Here is an 11,660-nt window from a genome sequence, read left to right on the forward strand (position 1 = left end):
TACCAAGACTCAGCATCATTATCTGCATTTAAAAGTGCTTCTGAAAGTTATCCCAGTAAACCATCATTTGTGAGGCCATCACACCACCATGTTTCCCAAACGGGGATGTGTAAATTGCACACTTGTCACAGCAGAGTAAAGATGGGGCACTTTCCAAGTGCATTGACTTCACTTGACTATCTGAGAAGATATACTTTCCCACATTAACATCAACTTGGATATATTATTTAGTCATTCAACAAATATGTATTGCATTCAGACAGAATGTCAAATGCTGGAACACAGTGATTTAGAAAATGGATATGGTTTGTTAGTGGTGGTGGTAGTGTTATAAGGTAATGTTCAAAATTTGTATGCATTTTTAAGTTGAAGTAATAGGAAATGAGACATTTTGATCTAGGCAGACTTTTTTGGAATAAACTTCCAGGTTCATGAGGGTAAGATGGATTTGGTCATAGAACTCATGCTTGCTTAGAAAACCTAAGAAGAAGCTCCCCATTTTTAGCTTGAAATGTATCCTCATCACAAACCAGTCTCTAGCAATCCTCCCAACTCATTGTTATTTTTATTCATTTATTCCACATTAAGCTACTTACGAGTTCCTCAAGCTTGAGAAGCCTTAGCAGCTTCTGAGCTTCCTCACATGCTGTTCTTCCTGCTTGAGAGACTTTTTGAGCTTCCTTCTTCTTCAACTTCAGCTGGTGATGAAAAGATTCTATATCTTGGCTATGGTGCTAGTAACACGGTAGTATGTATTTGTCAAAATTCATAGAATTGTACATTTTAAAAATTAGATTTTACCATATATAAAATTTATTAAATAAATACTGCTTTAAAAAAAATGCCTGAATAATCTCCAAATATTTGGCAACTAAATGAGTCAAAGAAGAAATTTCAAAAAAGTTAGAAAATACAAAATCAATAAAAGTTTATTTTTAAGCTAAATATAATTTATTAATCTCTAGCTATACTGATCAATAAAACACAAGGGGACGATGCAAACTACCAAGTACAAAGAATGGAAGAGGAGATATCAATAACAATTTTATAGACATCAAAAGAATACTAAGAAAATACTATGAACAACTCTTTGCCAAGACATTTAAAACTTAGATTAATTTCTTTAAAAGTACAGGTTATCTAAATAAACACAAGAAGAAATAGAAAACAGAAAATTTGTGTACCACCATAACTAGTAAAGAAATCAATTCTTAAATAAAAGCCGCTTATAAGAAAAATTCCAAGCACACTTGGTTTCACTTTGAATTCTATCAAAAGTCTGTGGAAAAAAAAATAATCTTACCTTTTTTTTTTTTCAGAAAACAGAAGAGGAGGGAATACTTCCAAATTCATTTTATGATACTTAACAATAAAATCCCGATATCAAAACTGAATGAAAACATTGCCAAAACAAATAAACAAAAAAACTTCCCCAAGCACCCCCCAACTTCAATCTCTATCTCATACCATGCACAGGATTAAATGCAAATTAGACCGTAGAACCAAACACAAAAGTTGTACCTATATTTAATTTTTCTAGAAGATGTCGGAGAAAATGGCCTTAAGGTTGTACTACGGCCTGAATGCTTGTGTTCCCCCAAAAATCATATGCTGAAATCCTAACCTCCAAAGGGGATGGTATTAGCAGGTGGGCCTTTCGGAAGTGATTAGGTCTTTAGGGTAGAGTCTTTATGGATGAGATTAGTGCCCTTGTAAGAGAGACTCCAGAGAGATACCTAGCCACTTCTGCCGTGTGAGGGCACAGAAAAGAAGTCTGTGACCCAGAAGGCGGGCCTTGCTTGACCACGCTGGCACCCTGATCTTGAGTTTGAGTCTCTAGAACTGTGATAAATAAATTTCTACTGTTCATAAGCTACCTAGTCTATTGTATTTTGTAACAGCAGCCAGAATAGACAAGGACAGGTAGACAAAGACTTCTTAGGGAAAGTAAGTCAAAACATTAACTGTTAAACAAACAAAAATTGATAATTAGACGTGATCAAAATTAAAACTTTTTTAAAAAACACCATTAAAAATGCAAAAGCAAGCCATCAACCAGCCGAAAATATTCTCAATATATATAGCTGACAAATGACATATCTAAACACATATTTTAAAATTTACAGTTCAGTGATAAGCAACTCAAAACAAAATGGGCATAAGTTTGAACAGATACTTCATGAAAGAAGTGCATTAGTTTTCCTTCATGAAAAAACATATTAAGTGGCTTATGAAAATACCCATTTATTATATCAAATTTCTGAAGGTCAGAAGTACAGGTAAGCTCAATTGGGTGATTTGTTTAGTGTCTTTTGAGCCAAAATCAAGACATTAATTTGCCTGGGCTCTTATTTGGAGGCTCTGGGGAAAAATCTACTTCCAGGCTTGCTCAGGTTTTAGTCAAATTAATTTCCTCATGGTTGTAGGAATGGAGCCCCCATTTATTGTTGGCTGTTGTCTGGAGTCTGTGCTCAGCTTCTAGAGGTTATTTTCAAGTTATCCTGTGGCCCTCTTCATATGAGCAATAGTGAACCTTCTTCATATCAAATCCTTCTCATTCTTCAAATCTATCTGACTTTCTTTTCCACTACCAGCCTCAGAAAATGTTCTTCTTTTAAAGGGATTGTGTGATTAAATTAAACTGTCTAGATAGTCTGCCTGTTTACAAATCAGCTGATTTATAACCCTAATTACATCTGAAAAATCCTTTTTCCTATGCAATATAAAATGATCATGGGAGTAACACAGGGATGGCAAGGTCATGAGGGTCATCTTAAAATTATGCCTACCACAAGAAGGTACATGAGCAGCCAGTAAACCATGAAAACCTATGCTCAAAATCCTTAGTCGTAAAGGAGATGCAATTATTTTTTTTCATTTAATTTATTTTCTTTATTTTTTCAAATACATTTGTCTCTGCCTTCCCCCAACCACCTTCCCCTGCCCCCTCCCCTCCTCCCTCCCTCAATCCTTCCCCTTTGGTTTTGTCCATGAGACCTTGCTACACGTTCCCCAACCCTCCCACTCCCTTCCTTTTCCCCTGTCCCCCTCTCCCTCCATCCCTCTTGTCTCTGTTCGTTTCTTTTCTTTTCAGTGTTGCTGGTCTTATTTTCCTTGCATCTTTGCATTGTTGGTTAGGTTCCGCTTATAGGTGAGATCACATGGTATTTGTCATTCGCCCCCTGGCTTATTTCGCTTAGCATAATGCTCTAGAGTTCCATCCATGCTGTCGCAAAGTATAGTAGTTCTTTTTTCCTTTCTGCTGCATAGTATTCCATTGTGTAAATGTACCAGAGTTTTTTGATCCAATCATCTACTGATAGGCATTTAGGTTGCTTCCAACACTTGGCTATTGTAAATTGTGCTGCTATGAACATTGGGGTGCATAGGTTCTTTTGAATTAGCAGTTTGGGATTCTTAGGGTATAGTCCCAGCAGGGGAATCACTGGATCAAAAGGCAGTTCCATTTTCAGCTTTTTGAGGAAATTCCACACTGCTTTCCACAATGGCTGCACCAGTCTGCATTCCCAGCAACAGTGTACTAGGGTTCCCTTGTCTCCACAGCCTTGCCAGCACCTGTTGTTTGTTGATCTGTTTATGATGGCCATTCTGACCGATGTGAGATGGTACCTCATTGTGGTTTTGATCTGCATTTCTGTGATGGCTAGTGATGCCGAGCATCCTTTCAAATGTCAAAAGAGATACAATTAAAACCACAATCAGGAGCCAGTCCACACCCAATAGAAGAATCAAAATAAAAATTAAGAAATGGCCAATATTAAATATTAGTAAGACTGTGGAGCAACTGGAACTCTCATATTTTTTTTCTGAAAGAAGTGTAAAATGTTTCAATCACTATGGAGAACACTTTAGCAGTTTCTTTAAAGCTTATGTACAGTTATCATATAACCCAACAAATCTACTGCTTGGCATTTAACCAAGAGAAATGAAAACTATACTTACAAAACTTTCATCAAAGCTGTATTTATCATTGTCAAAAACTGGAAATAACTCAAATATATCTCTGCAAGTGAATGAAAACACAAATTGTGCTATATGCAAACAATAAAGTTCTCAGCAATAAAAAAACAATAAATTACTGACACATGTAACAACATGGGTGAATTTTAAAAATATTATGCTTAATCAAAGAAGCCAGACCACATAACGTATATACTGTATAACTACATTTATATGACATTTCTGAGAAGACAGAACTAACCTATAGTGAAAGACACCAGATCAGCATTATCCTGGGGGGTGAAGATGAGAGTGATGAGTCAGAGGGGCAGGAAAACCTCCTGGGGAGACAGGAATATTTTATGTCTTTTAGGGATCGTGATTATGTCAAACATTTTGGGTTTTACATGTAGAATGGATGGTTTTTATTTTATAAAAAATTATACTTAACAAAGTTGATTATATATTATATATATTTCTAATGAAGACAAGACTGTTCGGTCTTCTTTATATTGCTTAACACCATGCTGAAATTAAGAGTTCATAAAATTCAGGAGAAAATACAACTAAGCTGTAAGTCTGAAAAAGAGCAACAAGTTGTCTTAGTTTGGGCTGTTTAGCAAATTACCAAAGCCTGGGTGGCCTAAACAAGGAATGTTTCTCCCTCACAGTGCTGGAGACTGGTTAGTCCAAGATCAAGAGATCAACAAATTCAGTCATTTGTGTGCCCCCTTCCTGGTTTGCCAATATCTACCTTCTTGCTGTGTCCTCACATAGAGGAGATGAGAGAGAGAGAGCGGGGAAGAGAGAGAGGGAAAGAGAGGGAGAGGGACAAGAGAGCTTTAGTCTCTTTCTCTTATATAAACATAAATCCCATCATGGGCCCCCACCCTCAAGACATCATCTAAAGCTCTCAAAGGCTTTGTCTCTTAATGCCATTCCATTGTGGGTTAAGTTTTCAACATATGAGACTGGGGGGCGGGGTGGACACAAATGTACACTGCATAACAGTATAACTACTATTTTCAGAAAAAATTGTATTTTCTGGAAAGTGAAGGTAACATGGTAAAACAATACTGGGATTACTGAGAAAACTTAGTAGATGGCTGAATATAAAATAAATATATAATCTGCTAAAATATAAACAACTAGTGCATTCTTAATAGCAGTACAACATATGAAAACAAAAATATGAAATTTGTATGATTGATCATTACAAGATATGAACAGGTCTATAAAAATTTAACATTGAGCTAAAAAGAAAACAAACTGGAAACTACGTTTCTGGATGGAAAGAAAGACACTAAAAATATGGTATTTCTTTATAAATTACTTACTGGATGTAATAAAATTCCCAAAAGGGAATAGCTAAGAAAATTTTGTAAAGAGTAAAAAGGGAACTGACAGTCCAAGAGTTAAAATATATTTCAAAGCTATAATAAATACACGTTTATACTAAGAGCATAGAAAAATTGAAAAACAGGTCAGTTGAACAGAATAGGTGGCCAAGAAACATACCATATTATAAAGGAGTTGTATGTATATGACAAATGTGGCATTACACATCAGGGCAAAAGAAAATAATTGTTCAGTGAATGGTGTTGGCATAACAAATAAAATATTAACTTAGTTCTCATCCAATAGCATATGCCAAGATTAATTCCAAAATCACATTTAAAAATCCTTTAAACAAATATAAAGGTTAATATTTGTTAATTAAAGAATTGGAATACAATGCAATGACAAAAGGAAACAAATTTGCCTTAGAGCAGCGGTTTTCAATGAATGTGCCATGGCGCACTGGCGTGCCAAAAGAATTTTTAAAACATGCCATATCTGATTATTTAGTCAGGAGTACTGACCTCCTTTTCCTCAGATTGTCAAATAAAAAAATGACAACACCAACAAAATAGCCCTTTGGTGTGAATGAATCAAAATTGTGCCTTTTTTTTGGTCAGATAAGCAAAAAAAATTTTTTTTGGTGTGCTGCAGAATTTCTGAGCTTCGTTTCTGTGTGCTATGAGGTGAAAAGGATTGAACATCGCTGCCTTAGAGGGAAGCACCATGAAGGCAGAGCCCCTAGAGGTCTGACTTACCGCTGACCCCTGTGTCCGATAGTAGACCTAGCCAATTGTGCGTGCACTAATACATCTTTATACATTTCATTCTTTTGTAAAGTGTACGAAAACAATTGTTTATTTTTTTTGTAAAGGCAAAACCACTATAAACTTTAAAATGACAAATTGGGAAAATTTTTGTCATATATATGAAATAGGATTAATATCCTTCTCTTAACGAAAAGTTCATGCAAATGATAAGAAACTTCTTGAAACTCTTTAGATGGATAAATATGTGGCCAAGCTGTTCACAATAAAGAGAATACGAAGATTAATGAGCACTTGAAAAAAACACTGAGGACTTCTGGTCAAGATGGAGGCATAGGTAGACATGCTTCACCTTCTCACACAACCATGAGAAGAATTACAACTAAATCTCAAAACAAATTAACACCCAGAACTGTCAAAAAATAGAACTGTATGGAAGTATGACAGCCAAGGATTTGAAGAAGCCCCAGTCATCCAGATGGGCAGGAGGGGCTGAGGTGCAGAGATGGGGCAAAGAGGCGCGGAGACGCGGTGCGGCACGGATAGGCGGCTGTAGCGGTGGTGGCAGCACAGGGAGTCCCAGGCAAGTTGAATGTGAAGAGGACCACACAAGACACATCATAATTAAAATGCTGAAGGTTAAAGATAAAGAAGAGGTTTTAAAAACAGCAAGAGAAAAGCAGATTGTTACCTACAAAGGAGTTCCCATAAAACTGGCAGCTGATTCCTCAAAAGAAACTTTGCTGGCAAGAAATATTCAACGTGATGAAAAGCATGGACCTACAACCAAGATTACTCTATCCAGCAAAGCTGTCATTTGGAATGGAAGGGCAGATAGAGTACCTCCCAGAGAAGGTAAAGTTCAAGGAGTTCGTTATCACCAAGCCATTATTACATGAAATGTTAAAGGGGCTTATTTAAGAAAAAGAAGATCAAAACTATGAACATTAAAAAGGCAACAAATTCACAACTATCATCAACTGAATCTAAACAAATAAACAACAACAACAAAAAAAACAAAATGAAAAAGCAACCAACTAAACAAACAACTAGAACAGGAACAGAATCATAGATACAGAAATCATTTGGAGGGTTATCAGCTGGGAGGCCAAAGGGGGAGAATGGGGGGAAAGGTGCAGGGATTAAAAAGCATAATTGGCAGGTACAAAACAGACAGGGGAATGTAGAATAGTATAGGAAATGAAGAAGCCAAAAAACTTAGATGCACAACCCATGGACATGAACTAAGGGGGGGATTGTGGGAAGGAGGGGGGTACCGAACAGGGGGTGGCAAAGGGGGAAAAATTGGGACAACTGTAATAACATAATAAAATACATAACATTTTAAAAACATGGAGTGTTAATAATAAAAAATTGTACGTCATCTGTCAAATTATAAGATTAAAAAAATAAGAATATCCAATGAGAGTTTGGTTATCAATAGTGTTACCGATCCCAAGTCTATTGTGCCTGAAGCTTAAAAGGTCAAAACTCAAAATATCCGAGTCTGGAGTAAGGAAAGGTTTACTGATCTAGAAGCTGCCAATGGAGAAGATGAGAGACCTAGTGGTTCCTCAACAAGGAATTAAAGGGAAGCGGGGAATGGGAGAGGCAAAAGGTGATTAAGGACCATAGACACCCAGGCACTAGCAGGGGTCAGAGGAAGGTTGTACTTAGTCTGCTGACCCTAGCTGATGTGAGTCTGATCACAGGGTTCCTGGAAAAAAATATTTGTTAAACAGTGCATCCTTCCCTTATTGCCTTGGGAGAAGAACTTTCTGATAAAGGGGCGCTTTTGTAATACTCAAACCATAAGCAGAATTCCTTTAATGATTAGCATGTCTATATGCAAAAAGTTATTAACCTAAAGGCTTTAGGAATAAAGCAGGCTTGAACAAGATGAAGTCAGAGCGATCAAGCATTTCACTGTTACAATGTCATACAGTTTGGGGGAAATTGATACAAACTATTATAAGAAAGTAATATTGCATTCTGTATCCTCAGCCTTCAAAATATGCACTACTTTTGACTCTGTAATTATTTTTCAGAGAATGTATCTTAAATGATCTGATACAAAAAAACTTTATAAAAAAGTTTATCATAGAATTATATAATGCAATGAAAATTTGGCAATTCTATGCCTAACAATAGGAAAATTAGTTTAAAATTTTGGTATAGCCACACTGTGGAATACTATGTAGCCACTTAAATGATTTTTCTAAAGATTTAAAAAATACCATTGGGAAATAACTGTTTTAACAGATACTGTGAAGAGATAAATTGTTTTGTGATTGCCAACAATATAAAATATGCATTGAAAAAAATAATAAACAGAGCATAAGTATTAGCTTTTTCCAAAGGGGCAGACACTCAACACTTTAAAGGAATTATATTATTTATCTTCACATCAAACCTACAATACATTTTTAACTTATTTATGCCATTGAGCAATGGGAGAAACTGATTCACAGAATAATTAAGTAACTTGCCCAAAGTCGCTGGGGTAACGCCGAGGAGAGCAGGATTCGATAGGGGGACAGCTCCCACATCCCTGCTTTTAATCACTGCACTATACCGCTTGTTCTGTCAAAACAGAGCAAAATGTTTTCAGTAGGTTTGTAGCTTTGGGGCTCATTGTCCTCTCTATACAGAACTCCCAAAGTTTCTACAATAAGCACTTATCATTCTAACTAATCTTAATAATGGTAATGTAAAAAACAAAAACAAAAAACAAACAATCAACTTGATTCTGTGTAGTCACACTCCGAGTCTATATCTGGGAATTCTTTGGAGCCTTGGGGAGCCTCTGGTCCCCATGCCGGCATGTTCATGGGGTCTCCCGGGTTCCACCCGCAGTCTCCAGATCCCCGTTCTTGAAACATGCTTTTTTCCCCTGCGCCTGCGTAGCACCAAACAGCTCGAGGGTGCATTTGCCAAACTTTAAAGGCCGCAGGGCCAAGGTCTTCAGGACCCTCCCGGCTGCCGCCCCAAAAGACCCTGCAGAACCCTAGCGGCCGCGAGTTCCTCCTTCAGTCGCAGAACGACGCCCAGCACCCATCCAGGAATGCAGCGTCCTGCCCAGAGTGAGGCGCCCATGGGGAACTCCCCTGGGGTTTGCAGGCGGGAATCGGCCTCTGCCCGCAGGCAGAGAGGCGGGGAGGCCGCCGGGGTTTAGGGTTCATGCCGGCGACCAGCTCCAGGTGCCTCGGTCCTGGGGCGGTGCCCCTTGGGTTGGGGGGCGCGCACGCAGCCGCAGAGGCAGCCGCCCACCTGCCTTGGCCATCGTTTATCAGATTAGGACCGCCGCTGGGAACAGGGGTTCTTCTAATCGGGCCGAGCAGTGCCTGAGAGAAGCAAGTGTTCATTAAAGAAGGTTGTCTGGGGCAAATTTACAGCTTGCGTCCTGGGGTGAATTATTGCTGGGTGAGTGTATTTTAAACACGCTATCTTCTTGAGAATAAATGATCTCTGGTGGGGAACAAGAGTAGGGCGAATGGTTTGTGCAGCCGTGAGAACCAAAGTCCCACTTTTGTAGAGCTGGGGCAAGGGACGCCTTGCGGTAGCGCGGCCACTGGTCCACCAAGTTTTGGTGGACCCAAACCTGGAGTAACCAAGTTTTCCAGGTCCCTGGGGCAATTATTCCGTTTAAGCCTGCCTTGCTCCTGGGAGACATTCGCAACAACTACCACAGCCCAGCCCGGCAGCCGGTTCTTCTGCCTGGAATAAGCCTTTCATTTCACTGGTCTGCTCAGGGAATAATGGTGAAACCCCCAAACCTGCTTCCTTATGTGGTTAATAAAAGGGCGCAAACAAGTGCCCGGGGAGGAGAAGAATGCAAGTGAGTGACTTGCGTAGTACTTTGACGTTTAAAAACCAGATTCCTGTGACTCATTGAATCACATATTGCAAGTTTCAGTGTCTACAGAAAGTTTGGGGGACGGATATAACTTGTGTTTGCAACATCTCTGCACTGCGCTCCCCAAATTTGCGGCTCCCATGCGGAAAGCTGGACTGAGCGGGGGTGGGGAGGGTCTCCAGGCTCAGGCGCTGCGCTCGGGGCTTCTGCCTAGTTTCCTGCCTCCGAGTCGCCGCATCCGCCCCAGCCCAGAGCAGTTTGTGCAATTTAGAAACTCGATAGGAGGCAGCAGCTGATCTCCCACCACCCTAAAAATAATCCACTCAGGCGCCCTGCGTGCTTCGGCTAGGGGAGGAAAACTGCCTTCGGAGTAAGTGAGTCCCTGACTTTTACATCAATATCATTTTAAAAATTTAGGAATAACTCTAAGCTGTCTATTTGAATCTAACATTTCGGCAATCAAAAGGCGCCCGCGCCCTCTCCAGCGCTTCGCCTTTACGGTGGCTATTTCTAGGATTGAGGGAGCGGGCCTCCGCCGAGATGAGAGGGCGTGGGGATCAGGTTTCCAGCGTTCCTAGCGAACCTCAGCCGGCTCGTACTTAAACCAACTGGAGATAGTGCAAGGAGTCATTACTAATTTTTTTTTTTTCTCTTAGACATTTCCTGTGTTGTTCACGAAGAAGCTTTCTGTTTAATTTTTGTTACTCTTCGCTTTTCAGGAGTTCTGCTTCCCGGTTTGAAATGTACACTTAAACCAGTGTAGGAAGCCGGTGTTTTGAAGGTAGAGCAAGTACACCAGTAGGGGTTTGAAGCAGCGTCAGATTGTCCAAGGTATTTATTTGTCGCTTTATTTGTTCAGTTTGAAATTTAAAAATATCCCACTGGAGTGTCTGTCTAAGGAATCTTATCTGCTGAGTAGTTCCAACATTTCCCTGCGTGTGAGTTAGAACTTCAGTGGGTGCATTCAGATCAGGCACTGACTGAATCAGAAGTCAGTGCTCATTTTTTTACTAGTCATTTTCCCGCTTGGCTCTGTCATTCATAGAGAGATAGATATACAGACGGACATATTTTAGTTCACATTTTATAAACCATTGGCTGAGTAACTTAAAGAAGTTATTACATTTGTTTTCATAACTGATCTCATCCTGAAAATGTCCTAGATTAGGATAAAGTCCTCAGTCAATTCTTTAAGATGTCATGTTTCTTTCTGTAACATAATTTGATTAATCTCTGAATAACTAAAAAATGAGTTATTGTGCATGTAAGGATGAAGGCTTTAATACTGCTTTTAGTATGTCTTCTTTAGGTGTTTGAACATGTTAAATTCCCAGAGATTGCTATTGCATTATAACTGATGCTTTCTGCTGGATAAACAGGAAGGAGTAGTAGTTTTCCCTTACTTTATGCTTATCAACCAAATCCAAATTTTTTAACTCTGAGGGGAGTTCTTTATACAGTGCATTTCAAAGAATAAGAATACCCAGAGCAGTATTCTTGCTGTGAAATTATGTTTGGTCATCAAGGAGTGTTTTCTTGTTTTCTGCTCTGCAGACCATCCCTATAATCAAAATTTCACTTTTGGTGTTTGTCTTTAAAGTTTATTCAGCCAAATTTTCCAGCTCTATCAGCTGTCATAAACACTTGAACATTTTTCTGTGGGTTTATGCTCGTGAGGAAAATGTCACGTCTTCCTATCTGGTCTCTTTTCCTTCTCCCCCTTTCTTGACATGGGCCTC

The 11,660-nt window shown here is 39.0% G+C and overlaps 1 protein-coding gene across 7 annotated transcripts in view; it reads left to right on the top strand.

Annotated features, from left to right (window-relative positions):
- Positions 1-9,038: 9,038 nt before the first annotated feature.
- Positions 9,039-11,660, top strand: part of ABCC9 (ATP binding cassette subfamily C member 9) — a 118,730-nt gene continuing 116,108 nt past the window's right edge. For 4 of the 7 annotated variants that reach the window (XM_054591342.1, XM_054591345.1, XM_054591341.1 and 1 more), the window contains exons 1-2: positions 10,181-10,291; positions 10,641-10,752. The gene's annotated coding sequence lies outside the window, so the exon portion shown is untranslated. Of the gene's footprint in view, positions 9,149-9,235; positions 9,489-10,180; positions 10,296-10,640; positions 10,753-11,660 lie in introns of those variants that run through there. The other 3 variants (XM_054591347.1, XM_054591346.1, XM_054591344.1) reach the window with 3 other exon arrangements.

This window comes from Pteronotus mesoamericanus, unplaced genomic scaffold, assembly GCF_021234165.1.
Source record: "Pteronotus mesoamericanus isolate MK-2021 breed Mesoamerican mustached bat unplaced genomic scaffold, CSHL_Meso_final scaffold_21, whole genome shotgun sequence".
Lineage (NCBI taxonomy): Eukaryota > Metazoa > Chordata > Mammalia > Chiroptera > Mormoopidae > Pteronotus > Pteronotus mesoamericanus.